This window comes from Pleurodeles waltl, chromosome 4_1 (genome assembly GCF_031143425.1).
Source record: "Pleurodeles waltl isolate 20211129_DDA chromosome 4_1, aPleWal1.hap1.20221129, whole genome shotgun sequence".
Lineage (NCBI taxonomy): Eukaryota > Metazoa > Chordata > Amphibia > Caudata > Salamandridae > Pleurodeles > Pleurodeles waltl.
The window spans coordinates 41,459,116-41,473,766 of NC_090442.1; the positions used below are offsets into that span (position 1 = coordinate 41,459,116).

A 14,651-nucleotide genomic window follows, 5' to 3' on the forward strand; every position below is an offset into this window, starting at 1 on the left:
CTGCAGTCATTCGTTTCACTTTTCTGTGTTTAATTAAACTGACCATTTTAAACCTCCGGCACCCACCACTTCAATCTTACCGTTTTTGTGCTATCATAGGGCCTTGGAACTTTTGGCAAGTGGACAGAAGCAGTCAGAGAACCACATCACAATACATACTCCTTTGCCTGATACCTTTCACACCAAACTGCTCTTGGAAAAAGACGTTAACCGGTCCTTGCTCTCAGACAGACACAGAAAGCCTATCACCACCTCTACGAACATATTTCAATCAAACCAATATATATCATTCAACAATTATGCCTCTGTATCAATATAACTACAACTCGAGACAGAAAGGAATTTAAAAAACAATCTGCCCATTTGAATAACCAGCATAGTTTTAAGGACGTACAAATTGGAATGTGACAATTTCAGAGTTCCTCATTCATAAGAAGTCTGTGAGATAGTATCTCAGAAAGATCTCAAGTTTATAGCAAAAATGGTTGTAAGGGTGATTTTTACCACACAATTGCAACTAGGTGCCTCAATCTGCAAGAGACCAGTCCTTGACAGATTACACAACTGGGGCAACAGCAAAGGCAGCAATTGTGTCAATCCTTTATGATTCTTCTCTAGTACTATACTTTTTCTGAGGGACAATTTGCATTATTCCTGGAGAAAATGATAGAGCTTCTACCCATGCATAGTTTCTGCTTTCTGCACGCACACACTCCCTGCACTGAATCTACCCACAGTTCTGTTCAGAATGATTGTGCCATGTCATATTGTTGTATACGTATTGGATATCCGTGGCATTTATGAAGATGTACTTTGGTATGGCTGAAAGACAGAAAAGTAGCAATCCTGAAGGTATAACGTGACTGATTGTATTGGGCTTTCTTAATGAGTGAGAGTGAAAGGAGTATTGTAAGAGTGTGCCTCCAGTTTGTATGTAAAGATAAGTTGGGTGCTGTGAGAAAACGACTCAACCACGACGTGATTCAAACCCTCAAACTTCTGATCCGAAGTCAGACACCTTATCCATTAGGCCACATGGTCAGTGACTGCAATATGTTTGGGTTTTTAGGGTTAGGTGTATGATTGGATGTGGAACATATCAATTACAGGTGCGCAGGAGAGGATCCCATACCGTTCTTCATCTTCTTTCCATCAAAGGAGTTTTTTCAATCAATATCTAGATAATTTCCAAAGTTTCATATCTTATGATCTGCTTTTTTGCCGTTAATCCTCCTTTCTTCTTTTATTGAATACTCTGTTTTATGCTGCAATGGTGTTTTTGGATTATTTGAAAAGAGAATGAAACTGCTTTGACAGTAGTTCAGACTTCCCATTTCTTGACTTGCTAATTTTCTCCCTGAATTAGCTTATACAAGTGACATGAACAGGGCCTTGACCTAAGCACGTACCTGAAAGCCTGTCACCACCTCTAGAAATAAAATTCACAGCAGCTCAAAACATTCATTTTGAAAGAGAATATTTCAAGTGAGTCCAAGTTTAATTTCAATAAAGAAAGCTGTATAAAATGACACGCTGCACATTTGGGTAACCAGCATGACTCTTTTCAGTGAAGAAGTGGAATGGTTCTGTTGTAATATACTATCACCCTGGCAAGCTGCTACGAGGAAGAGTAAACAATATGATTAGGTTTCAGCAAAAATGTATTAGTTCAGGGTGTGCACCTCAGATAGACTTAAACTTACACACCCTGGTCTGTGAGAGTAGTGCCCTATCCATTGCGGCATTGAGGGTAATCTGCAAGACAGAGTTCCAAAATCATCCTTTCATCTCAGTTCATAGCCACATACAGTATTTCTGCAGTCATTCGTTTCACTTTTCTGTCTTTAATTAAACTGACCATTTTAAACCTCCGGCGCCCACCACTTCAATCTTACCGTTTTTGTGCTATCATAGGGCCTTGGAACTTTTGGCAAGTGGACAGAAGCAGTCAGAGAACCACATCACAATACATATTCCTTTCCCTGATACCTTTCACAACAAACTGCTCTTGGAAAAAGACGTTAACCGGTCCTTTCTCTCAGACAGACACAGAAAGCCTATCACCACCGCTACTAACATACTTCAACCAAACCAATATATATCATTCAAACAATTATGCCTCTGTATCAATATAGCTACAACTCGAGACAGAAATGAATTTACAAAACCATCTGCCCATTTGAATAACCACCATGGTTTTAAGGACTTACAAATTGGAATGTGACAATTTCAGAGTTCCTCATTCATAAGAAGTCTGTGAGATAGTATCTCAGAAAGATCTCAAGTTTATAGCATAAATGGTTGTAAGGGTGATTTTTACCACACAATTGCAACTAGGTGGCTCAATCTGCAAGAGACCAGTCCTTGACAGATTACACAACTGGGGCAACAGCAAAGGCAGCAATTGTGTCAATCCTTTATTATTCTTCTCTAGTACTATACTTTTTCTGAGGGACAATTTGCATTATTCCTGGATAAAATCATAGAGCTTCTCCGCATCCATAGTTTCTGCTTTCTGCACGCACACACACTCCCTGCACTGAATCTACCCACAGTTCTGTTCAGAATGATTGTGCCATGTCATATTGTTGTATACGTATTGCATATCCGTGGCATTTATGAAGAGGTACTTTGGTATGGCAGAAAGACAGAAAAGTAGCAATGCTGAAGGAATAATGTGACTGATTGTGCAGTTTGCATTGGGCTTTCTTAATGAGTGAGAGTGAAAGGAGTATTGTAAGAGTGTGCCTCCAGTTTGTATGGAAAGAAAAGTTGGGTGCTGTGAGAAAAAGACTCAACCATGAAGGGATTCAAACCCTCAATCTTCTGATCCGAAGTCAGACGCCTTATCCATTAGGCCACATGGTCCCTGACTGCAATGTGTTTGGGTGTTTAGTGTTAGGTGGTATGAATGGATGTGGAACATATCAATTACAGGTGCGCAGGACAGGATCCCATACCGTTCTTCATCTTATTTCCATCAAAGGAGTTTTTTCAAACAATATCTAGATAATTTCCAAAGTTTCATATCTTATGATGTGCTTTTTTGCCGTTAATCCTCCTTTCTTCTTTTATTGAATACTCTGTTTTATGCTGCAATGGTATTTTTGGATTATTTGAAAAGAGAATGAAACTGCTTTGACAGTAGTTCAGACTTCCCATTTCTTGACTTGCTAATTTGCTCCCTGAATTAGCTTATACAAGTGACATGAACAGGGCCTTGACCTAAGCACGTACCTGAAAGCCTGTCACCACCTCTAGAAATAAAATTCACAGCAGCTCAAAACATTCATTTTGAAAGAGAATATTTCAAGTGAGTCCAAGTTTAATTTCAATAAAGAAAGCTGTATAAAATGACACGCTGCACATTTGGGTAACCAGCATGACTCTTTTCAGTGAAGAAGTGGAATGGTTCTGTTGCAATATACTATCACCCTGGCAAGCTGCTACGAGGAAGAGTAAACAATATGATTGGGTTTCAGCAAAAATGTATTAGTTAAGGGTGTGCACTTCAGATAGACTTAAACTTACACACCCTGGTCTGTGAGAGTAGTGCCCTATCCATTGCGGCATTGAGGGTAATCTGCAAGACAGAGTTCCAAAATCATCCTTTCATCTCAGTTCATGGCCACATACAGTATTTCTGCAGTCATTCGTTTCACTTTTCTGTCTTTAATTAAACTGACCATTTTAAACCTCCGGCACCCACCACTTCAATCTTACCGTTTTTGTGCTATCATAGGGCCTTGGAACTTTTGGCAAGTGGACAGAAGCAGTCAGAGAACCACATCACAATAGATACTCCTTTGCCTGATACCTTTCACAACAAACTGCTCTTGGAAAAAGACGTTAACCGGTCCTTGCTCTCAGACAGACACAGAAAGCCTATCACCACCTCTACGAACATATTTCAATCAAACCAATACATATCATTCAACAATTATGCCTCTGTATCAATATAACTACATCTCGAGACAGAAAGGAATTTAAAAAACAATCTGCCCATTTGAATAACCAGCATAGTTTTAAGGACGTACAAATTGGAATGTGACAATTTCAGAGTTCCTCATTCATAAGAAGTCTGTGAGACAGTATTTCAGAAAGATCTCAAGTTTATAGCAAAAATGGTTGTAAGGGTGATTTTTACCACACAATTGCAACTAGGTGCCTGAATCTGCAAGAGACCAGTCCTTGACAGATTACACAACTGGGGCAACAGCAAAGACAGCAATTGTGTCAATCCTTTATGATTCTTCTCTAGTACTATACTTTTTCTGAGGGACAATTTGCATTATTCCTGGAGAAAATCATAGAGCTTCTACCCATGCATAGTTTCTGCTTTCTGCACGCACACACTCCCTGCACACAGTTCCCACAGTTCTGTTGAGAATGATTGTGCCATGTCATATTGTTGTATACGTATTGCATATCCGTGGCATTTATGAAGAGGTACTTTGGTATGGCAGAAAGACAGAAAAGTAGCAATGCTGAAGGCATAACGTGACTGATTGTGCAGTTTGCATTGGGCTTTCTTAATGAGTGAGAGTGAAAGGAGTATTGTAAGAGTGTGCCTCCAGTTTGTATGTAAAGATAAGTTGGGTGCTGTGAGAAAAAGACTCAACCATGAAGGGACTCAAACCATCAATCTTCTGATCAGAAGTCAGATGCCTTATCCATTAGGCCACATGGTAACTGACTGCAATATGTTTGGGTGTTTAGGGTTAGGTGGTATGAATGGATGTGGAACATATCAATTACAGGTGCGCAGGACAGGATCCCATACCGTTCTTCATCTTCTTTCCATCAAAGGAGTTTTTTCAAACAATATCTAGATAATTTCCAAAGTTTCATATCTTATGACGTGTATTTTTGCAGTTAATCCTCCTTTCTTCTTTTATTGAATACCCTGTTTTATGCTGCAATGGTATTTTTGGATTATTTGAAAAGAGAATGAAACTGCTTTGACAGTAGTTCAGACTTCCCATTTGTTGACTTGCTAATTTGCTCCCTGAATTAGCTTATACAAGTGACATGAACAGGGCCTTGACCTAAGCACGTACCTGAAAGCCTGTCACCACCTGTAGAAATAAAATTCACAGCAGCTCAAAACAATCATTTTGATAGAGAATATTTCAAATGAGTCCAAGTTTAATTTCAATAAAGAAAGCTGTATAAAATGACACGCTGCACATTTGGGTAACCAGCATGACTCTTTTCAGTGAAGAAGTGGAATGGTTCTGTTGCAATATACTATCACCCTGGCAAGCTGCTACGAGGAAGAGTAAACAATATGATTAGGTTTCAGCAAAAATGTATTAGTTCAGGGTGTGCACCTCAGATAGACTTAAACTTACACACCCTGGTCTGTGAGAGTAGTGCCCTATCCATTGTGGCATTGAGGGTAATCTGCAAGACTGAGTTCCAAAATCATCCTTTCATCTCAGTTCATAGCCACTTTCAGTATTTCTGCAGTCATTCGTTTCACTTTTCTGTCTTTAATTAAACTGACCATTTTAAACCTCCACCACCCACCACTTCAATGTTACCGTTTTTATGTTATAATAGGGCCTTGGAACTTTTGGCAAGTGGACAGAAGCAGTCAGAGAACCACACGACAATACATACTCCTTTGCCTAATACCTTTCACAACAAACTGCTCTTGGAAAAAGACGTTAACCGGTCCTTGCTCTCAGACAGACACAGAAAGCCTATCACCACCTCTACTAACATACTTCAACCAAACCAATATATATCATTCAAACAATTATGCCTCTGTATCAATATAGCTACAACTCGAGACAGAAAGGAATTTACAAAACAATCTGCCCATTTGAATAACCAGCATGGTTTTAAGGACGTACAAATTGGAATGTGACAATTTCAGAGTTCCTCATTCATGAGAAGTCTGTGAGATAGTATCTCAGAAAGATCTCAAGTTTATAGCGAAAATGCTTGTAAGGGTGATTTTTACCACACAATTGCAACTAGGTGCCTCAGTCTGCAAGAGACCAGTCCTTGACAGATTACACAACTGGGGCAACAGCAAAGGCAGCAATTGTGTCAATCCTTTATGATTCTTCTCTAGTACTATACTTTTTCTGAGGGACAATTTGCATTATTCCTGGAGAAAATCGTAGAGCTTCTACCCATGCATAGTTTCTGCTTTCTGCACGCACACACTCCCTGCACTGAATCTACCCACAGTTCTGTTCAGAATGATTGTGCCATGTCATATTGTTGTATACGTATTGCATATCCGTGGCATTTATGAAGAGGTACTTTGGTATGGCAGAAAGACAGAAAAGTAGCAATGCTGAAGGCATAACATGACTGATTGTGCAGTTTGCATTGGGCTTTCTTAATGAGTGAGAGTGAAAGGAGTATTGTAAGAGTGTGTTTCCAGTTTGTATGTAAAGATAAGTTAGGTGCTGTGAGAAAAAGACTCAACCATGAAGGGACTCAAACCCTCAATCTTCTGATCCAAAATCAGACACCTTATCCATTAGGCCACATGGTCACTGACTGCAATACATTTGGGTGTTTAGGGTTAGGTGGTATGAATGGATGTGGAACATATCAATTACAGGTGCGCAGGACAGGATCCCATACCGTTCTTCATCTTCTTTCCATCAAAGGAGTTTTTTCAAACAATATCTAGATAATTTCCAAGGTTTCATATGTTATGCTGTGCTTTTTTGCCGTTAATCCTCCTTTCTTCTTTTATTGAATACTCTGTTTTATGCTGCAATGGTATTTTTGGATTATTTGAAAAGCGAATGCAACTGCTTTGACAGGAGTTCAGACTTCCCATTTCTTGACTTGCTAATTTGCTCCCTGAATTAGCTTATACAGTGACATGAACAGGGCCTTGACCTAAGCACGTACCTGAAAGCCTGTCACCACCTCTAGAAATAAAATTCAACTCAGCTCAAAACATTAATTTTGAAAGAGAATATTTCAAGTGAGTCCAAGTTTAATTTCAATAAAGAAAGCTGTATAAAATGACACGCTGCACATTTGGGTAACCAGCATGACTCTTTTCAGTGAAGAAGTGGAATGGTTCTGTTGCAATATACTATCACCCTGGCAAGCTGCTACGAGGAAGAGTAAACAATATGATTAGGTTTCAGCAAAAATGTATTAGTTCAGGGTGTGCACCTCAGATAGACTTAAACTTACACACCCTGGTCTGTGAGAGTAGTGCCCTATCCATTGTGGCATTGAGGGTAATCTGCAAGACAGAGTCCCAAAATCATCCTTTCATCTCAGTTCATGGCCACTTTCAGTATTTCTGCAGTCATTCGTTTCACTTTTCTGTCTTTTAATTAAACTGACCATTTTAAACCTCCGGCACCCACCACTTCAATCTTACAGTTTTTGTGCTATCATAGGGCCTTGGAACTTTTGGCAAGTGGACAGAAGCATTCAGAGAACCACATCACAATACATACTCCTTTGCCTGATACCTTTCAGAACAAACTGCTCTTGGAAAAAGACGTTAACCGGTCCTTACTCTCAGACAGACACAGAAAGCCTATCACCACCTCTACGAACATATTTCAATCAAACCAATATATATCATTCAACAATTATGCCTCTGTATCAATATAACTACAACTCGAGACAGAAAGGAATTTAAAAAACAATCTGCCCATTTGAATAACCAGCAGAGTTTTAAGGACGTACAAATTGGAATGTGACAATTTCAGAGTTCCTCATTCATAAGAAGTCTGTGAGATAGTATCTCAGAAAGATCTCAAGTTTATAGCAAAAATGGTTGTAAGGGTGATTTTTACCACACAATTGCAACTAGGTGCCTCAATCTGCAAGAGACCAGTCCTTGACAGATTGCACAATTGGGGCAACAGCAAAGGCAGCAATTGTGTCAATCCTTTATGATTCTTCTCCAGTACTATATTTTTTCTGAGGGACAATTTGCATTATTCCTGGAGAAAATCATAGAGCTTCTACGCATGCATAGTTTCTGATTTCTGCACGCACACACTCCCTGCACTGCATCTACCCACAGTTCTGTTAAGAATGATTGTGCCGTGTCATATTGTTGCATACGTATTGCATATCCGTGGCATTTATGAAGAGGTACTTTGGTATGGCAGAAAGACAGAAAAGTAGCAATGCTGAAGGCATAACGTGACTGATTGTGCAGTTTGTATTGGGCTTTCTTAATGAGTGAGAGTGAAAGGAGTATTGTAAGAGTGTGCCTCCAGTTTGCATGTAAAGATAAAATGGGTGCTGTGAGAAAAAGACTCAACTACGAAGGGACTCGAACCCTCTATCTTCTGATCGGAAGTCAGACGCCTTATCCATTAGGCCACATGGTCACTGTGTGCAGTATGTTTGGGTGTTTAGGGTTAGGTGGTATGAATGGATGTGGAACATATCAATTACAGTTGCGCAGGACAGGATCCCATACCGTTCTTCATCTTCTTTCCATCAAAGGAGTTTTTTCAAACAATATCTTGATAATTTCCAAAGTTTCATATCTTATGATGTGCTTTTTTGTCGTTAATCCTCCTTTCTTCTTTTATTGAATACTCTGTTTTATGCTGCAATGGTATTTTTGGATTATTTGAAAAGAGAATGAAACTGCTTTGACAGTAGTTCAGACTTCCCATTTCTTGACTTGCTAATTTGCTCCATGAATTAGCTTATACAAGTGACATGAATAGGGCCTTGACCTAAGCACGTACCTGAAAGTCTGTCACCACCTGTAGAAATAAAATTCACAGCAGCTCAAAACAATCATTTTGATAGAGAATGTTTCAAGTGAGTCTAAGTTTAATTTCAATAAAGAAAGCTGTATAAAATGACACGCTGCACATTTGGGTAACCAGCATGACTCTTTTCAGTGAAGAAGTGGGATGATTCTGTTGCAATATACTATCACCCTGACAAGCTCCTACGAGGAAGAGTAAACAATATGATTAGGTTTCAGCAAAAATGTATTAGTTCAGGGTGTGCACCTCAGATAGACTTAAACTTACACACCCTGGTCTGTGAGAGTAGTGCCCTATCCATTGCGGCATTGAGGGTAATCTGCAAGACAGAGTTCCAAAATCATCCTTTCATCTCAGTTCATGGCCACATAGAGTATTTCTGCAGTCATTTGTTTCACTTTTCTGTCTTTAATTAAACTTACCATTTTAAACCTCCACCACCCACCACTTCAATGTTACCGTTTTTATGTTATAATAGGGCCTTGGAACTTTTGGCAAGTGGACAGAAGCAGTCAGAGAACCACACGACAATACATACTCCTTTGCCTAATACCTTTCACAACAAACTGCTCTTGGAAAAAGACGTTAACCGGTCCTTGCTCTCAGACAGACACAGAAAGCCTATCACCACCTCTACTAACATACTTCAACCAAACCAATATATATCATTCAAACAATTATGCCTCTGTATCAATATAGCTACAACTCGAGACAGAAAGGAATTTACAAAACAATCTGCCCATTTGAATAACCAGCATGGTTTTAAGGACGTACAAATTGGAATGTGACAATTTCAGAGTTCCTCATTCATGAGAAGTCTGTGAGATAGTATCTCAGAAAGATCTCAAGTTTATAGCGAAAATGGTTGTAAGGGTGATTTTTACCACACAATTGCAACTAGGTGCCTCAGTCTGCAAGAGACCAGTCCTTGACAGATTACACAACTGGGGCAACAGCAAAGGCAGCAATTGTGTCAATCCTTTATGATTCTTCTCTAGTACTATACTTTTTCTGAGGGACAATTTGCATTATTCCTGGAGAAAATCGTAGAGCTTCTACCCATGCATAGTTTCTGCTTTCTGCACGCACACACTCCCTGCACTGAATCTACCCACAGTTCTGTTCAGAATGATTGTGCCATGTCATATTGTTGTATACGTATTGCATATCCGTGGCATTTATGAAGAGGTACTTTGGTATGGCAGAAAGACAGAAAAGTAGCAATGCTGAAGGCATAACATGACTGATTGTGCAGTTTGCATTGGGCTTTCTTAATGAGTGAGAGTGAAAGGAGTATTGTAAGAGTGTGTTTCCAGTTTGTATGTAAAGATAAGTTAGGTGCTGTGAGAAAAAGACTCAACCATGAAGGGACTCAAACCCTCAATCTTCTGATCCAAAATCAGACACCTTATCCATTAGCCCACATGGTCACTGACTGCAATACATTTGGGTGTTTAGGGTTAGGTGGTATGAATGGATGTGGAACATATCAATTACAGGTGCGCAGGACAGGATCCCATACCGTTCTTCATCTTTTTTCCATCAAAGGAGTTTTTTCAAACAATATCTAGATAATTTCCAAGGTTTCATATGTTATGCTGTGCTTTTTTGCCGTTAATCCTCCTTTCTTCTTTTATTGAATACTCTGTTTTATGCTGCAATGGTATTTTTGGATTATTTGAAAAGCGAATGCAACTGCTTTGACAGGAGTTCAGACTTCCCATTTCTTGACTTGCTAATTTGCTCCCTGAATTAGCTTATACAAGTGACATGAACAGGGCCTTGACCTAAGCACGTACCTGAAAGCCTGTCACCACCTCTAGAAATAAAATTCAACTCAGCTCAAAACATTAATTTTGAAAGAGAATATTTCAAGTGAGTCCAAGTTTAATTTCAATAAAGAAAGCTGTATAAAATGACACGCTGCACATTTGGGTAACCAGCATGACTCTTTTCAGTGAAGAAGTGGAATGGTTCTGTTGCAATATACTATCACCCTGGCAAGCTGCTATGAGGAAGAGTAAACAATATGATTAGGTTTCAGCAAAAATGTATTAGTTCAGGGTGTGCACCTCAGATAGACTTAAACTTACACACCCTGGTCTGTGAGAGTAGTGCCCTATCCATTGCAGCATTGAGGGTAATCTGCAAGACAGAGTTCCAAAATCATCCTTTCATCTCAGTTCATGGCCACATACAGTATTTCTGCAGTCATTCGTTTCACTTTTCTGTGTTTAATTAAACTGACCATTTTAAACCTCCGGCACCCACCACTTCAATCTTACCGTTTTTGTGCTATCATAGGGCCTTGGAACTTTTGGCAAGTGGACAGAAGCAGTCAGAGAACCACATCACAATACATACTCCTTTGCCTGATACCTTTCACACCAAACTGCTCTTGGAAAAAGACGTTAACCGGTCCTTGCTCTCAGACAGACACAGAAAGCCTATCACCACCTCTACGAACATATTTCAATCAAACCAATATATATCATTCAACAATTATGCCTCTGTATCAATATAACTACAACTCGAGACAGAAAGGAATTTAAAAAACAATCTGCCCATTTGAATAACCAGCATAGTTTTAAGGACGTACAAATTGGAATGTGACAATTTCAGAGTTCCTCATTCATAAGAAGTCTGTGAGATAGTATCTCAGAAAGATCTCAAGTTTATAGCAAAAATGGTTGTAAGGGTGATTTTTACCACACAATTGCAACTAGGTGCCTCAATCTGCAAGAGACCAGTCCTTGACAGATTACACAACTGGGGCAACAGCAAAGGCAGCAATTGTGTCAATCCTTTATGATTCTTCTCTAGTACTATACTTTTTCTGAGGGACAATTTGCATTATTCCTGGAGAAAATCATAGAGCTTCTACCCATGCATAGTTTCTGCTTTCTGCACGCACACACTCCCTGCACTGAATCTACCCACAGTTCTGTTCAGAATGATTGTGCCATGTCATATTGTTGTATACGTATTGGATATCCGTGGCATTTATGAAGAGGTACTTTGGTATGGCTGAAAGACAGAAAAGTAGCAATGCTGAAGGTATAACGTGACTGATTGTATTGGGCTTTCTTAATGAGTGAGAGTGAAAGGAGTATTGTAAGAGTGTGCCTCCAGTTTGTATGTAAAGATAAGTTGGGTGCTGTGAGAAAACGACTCAACCACGACGTGATTCAAACCCTCAAACTACTGATCCGAAGTCAGACACCTTATCCATTAGGCCACATGGTCAGTGACTGCAATATGTTTGGGTTTTTAGGGTTAGGTGTATGATTGGATGTGGAACATATCAATTACAGGTGCGCAGGAGAGGATCCCATACCGTTCTTCATCTTCTTTCCATCAAAGGAGTTTTTTCAATCAATATCTAGATAATTTCCAAAGTTTCATATCTTATGATGTGCTTTTTTGCCGTTAATCCTCCTTTCTTCTTTTATTGAATACTCTGTTTTATGCTGCAATGGTGTTTTTGGATTATTTGAAAAGAGAATGAAACTGCTTTGACAGTAGTTCAGACTTCCCATTTCTTGACTTGCTAATTTGCTCCCTGAATTAGCTTATACAAGTGACATGAACAGGGCCTTGACCTAAGCACGTACCTGAAAGCCTGTCACCACCTCTAGAAATAAAATTCACAGCAGCTCAAAACATTCATTTTGAAAGAGAATATTTCAAGTGAGTCCAAGTTTAATTTCAATAAAGAAAGCTGTATAAAATGACACGCTGCACATTTGGGTAACCAGCATGACTCTTTTCAGTGAAGAAGTGGAATGGTTCTGTTGTAATATACTATCACCCTGGCAAGCTGCTACGAGGAAGAGTAAACAATATGATTAGGTTTCAGCAAAAATGTATTAGTTCAGGGTGTGCACCTCAGATAGACTTAAACTTACACACCCTGGTCTGTGAGAGTAGTGCCCTATCCATTGCGGCATTGAGGGTAATCTGCAAGACAGAGTTCCAAAATCATCCTTTCATCTCAGTTCATAGCCACATACAGTATTTCTGCAGTCATTCATTTCACTTTTCTGTCTTTAATTAAACTGACCATTTTAAACCTCCGGCACCCACCACTTCAATCTTACCGTTTTTGTGCTATCATAGGGCCTTGGAACTTTTGGCAAGTGGACAGAAGCAGTCAGAGAACCACATCACAATACATACTCCTTTGCCTGATACCTTTCACAACAAACTGCTCTTGGAAAAAGACGTTAACCGGTCCTTGCTCTCAGACAGACACAGAAAGCCTATCACCACCTCTACGAACATATTTCAATCAAACCAATATATATCATTCAACAATTATGCCTCTGTATCAATATAACTACAACTCGAGACAGAAAGGAATTTAAAAAACAATCTGCCCATTTGAATAACCAGCATAGTTTTAAGGACGTACAAATTGGAATGTGACAATTTCAGAGTTCCTCATTCATAAGAATTCTGTGAGATAGTATCTCAGAAAGATCTCAAGTTTATAGCAAAAATGGTTGTAAGGGTGATTTTTACCACACAATTGCAACTAGTTGCCTCAATCTGCAAGAGACCAGTCCTTGACAGATTACACAACTGGGGCAACAGCAAAGGCAGCAATTGTGTCAATCCTTTATGATTCTTCTCTAGTACTATACTTTTTCTGAGGGACAATTTGCATTATTCCTGGAGAAAATCATAGAGCTTCTACCCATGCATAGTTTCTGCTTTCTGCACGCACACACTCCCTGCACTGAATCTACCCACAGTTCTGTTCAGAATGATTGTGCCATGTCATATTGTTGTATACGTATTGCATATCCGTGGCATTTATGAAGAGGTACTTTGGTATGGCAGAAAGACAGAAAAGTAGCAATGCTGAAGGTATAACGTGACTGATTGTGCAGTTTCTATTGGGCTTTCTTAATGAGTGAGAGTGAAAGGAGTATTGTAAGAGTGTGCCTCCAGTTTGTATGTAAAGATAAGTTGGGTGCTGTGAGAAAACGACTCAACCACGAAGGGATTCGAACCCTCAATCTTCTGAGCCAAAGTCAGACACCTTATCCATTAGGCCACATGGTCACTGACTGCAATATGTTTGGGTTTTTAGGGTTAGGTGTATGATTGGATGTGGAACATATCAATTACAGGTGCGCAGGACAGGATCCCATACCGTTCTTCATCTTCTTTCCATCAAAGGAGTTTTTTCAAACAATATCTAGATAATTTCCAAAGTTTCATATCTTATGATGTGCTTTTTTGCCGTTAATCCTCCTTTCTTCTTTTATTGAATACTCTGTTTTATGCTGCAATGGTATTTTTGGATTATTTGAAAAGAGAATGAAACTGCTTTGACAGTAGTTCAGACTTCCCATTTCTTGACTTGCTAATTTGCTCCCTGAATTAGCTTATACAAGTGACATGAACAGGGCCTTGACCTAAGCACGTACCTGAAAGCCTGTCACCACCTCTAGAAATAAAATTCACAGCAGCTCAAAACATTCATTTTGAAAGAGAATATTTCAAGTGAGTCCAAGTTTAATTTCAATAAAGAAAGCTGTATAAAATGACACGCTGCACATTTGGGTAACCAGCATGACTCTTTTCAGTGAAGAAGTGGAATGGTTCTGTTGCAATATACTATCACCCTGGCAAGCTGCTACGAGGAAGAGTAAACAATATGATTAGGTTTCAGCAAAAATGTATTAGTTCAGGGTGTGCACCTCAGATAGACTTAAACTTACACACCCTGGTCTGTGAGAGTAGTGCCCTATCCATTGCGGCATTGAGGGTAATCTGCAAGACAGAGTTCCAAAATCATCCTTTCATCTCAGTTCATGGCCACATACAGTATTTCTGCAGTCATTCGTTTCACTTTTCTGTCTTTAATTAAACTGACCATTTTAAACCTCCGGCACCCACCAC

The 14,651-nt window shown here is 39.3% G+C and overlaps 2 non-coding genes across 2 annotated transcripts; both read right to left on the minus strand.

The window, feature by feature from the left end:
* Window positions 1-2,795: 2,795 nt before the first annotated feature.
* On the minus strand, window positions 2,796-2,868 carry TRNAR-UCG (transfer RNA arginine (anticodon UCG)). Its single transcript has one exon. It is a non-coding gene; the product is annotated as a tRNA-Arg (tRNA).
* A 10,867-nt stretch (window positions 2,869-13,735) lies between these two features.
* Window positions 13,736-13,808, minus strand: TRNAQ-UUG (transfer RNA glutamine (anticodon UUG)). The gene has a single exon. It is a non-coding gene; the product is annotated as a tRNA-Gln (tRNA).
* Between the last annotated feature and the right edge of the window lie 843 nt (window positions 13,809-14,651).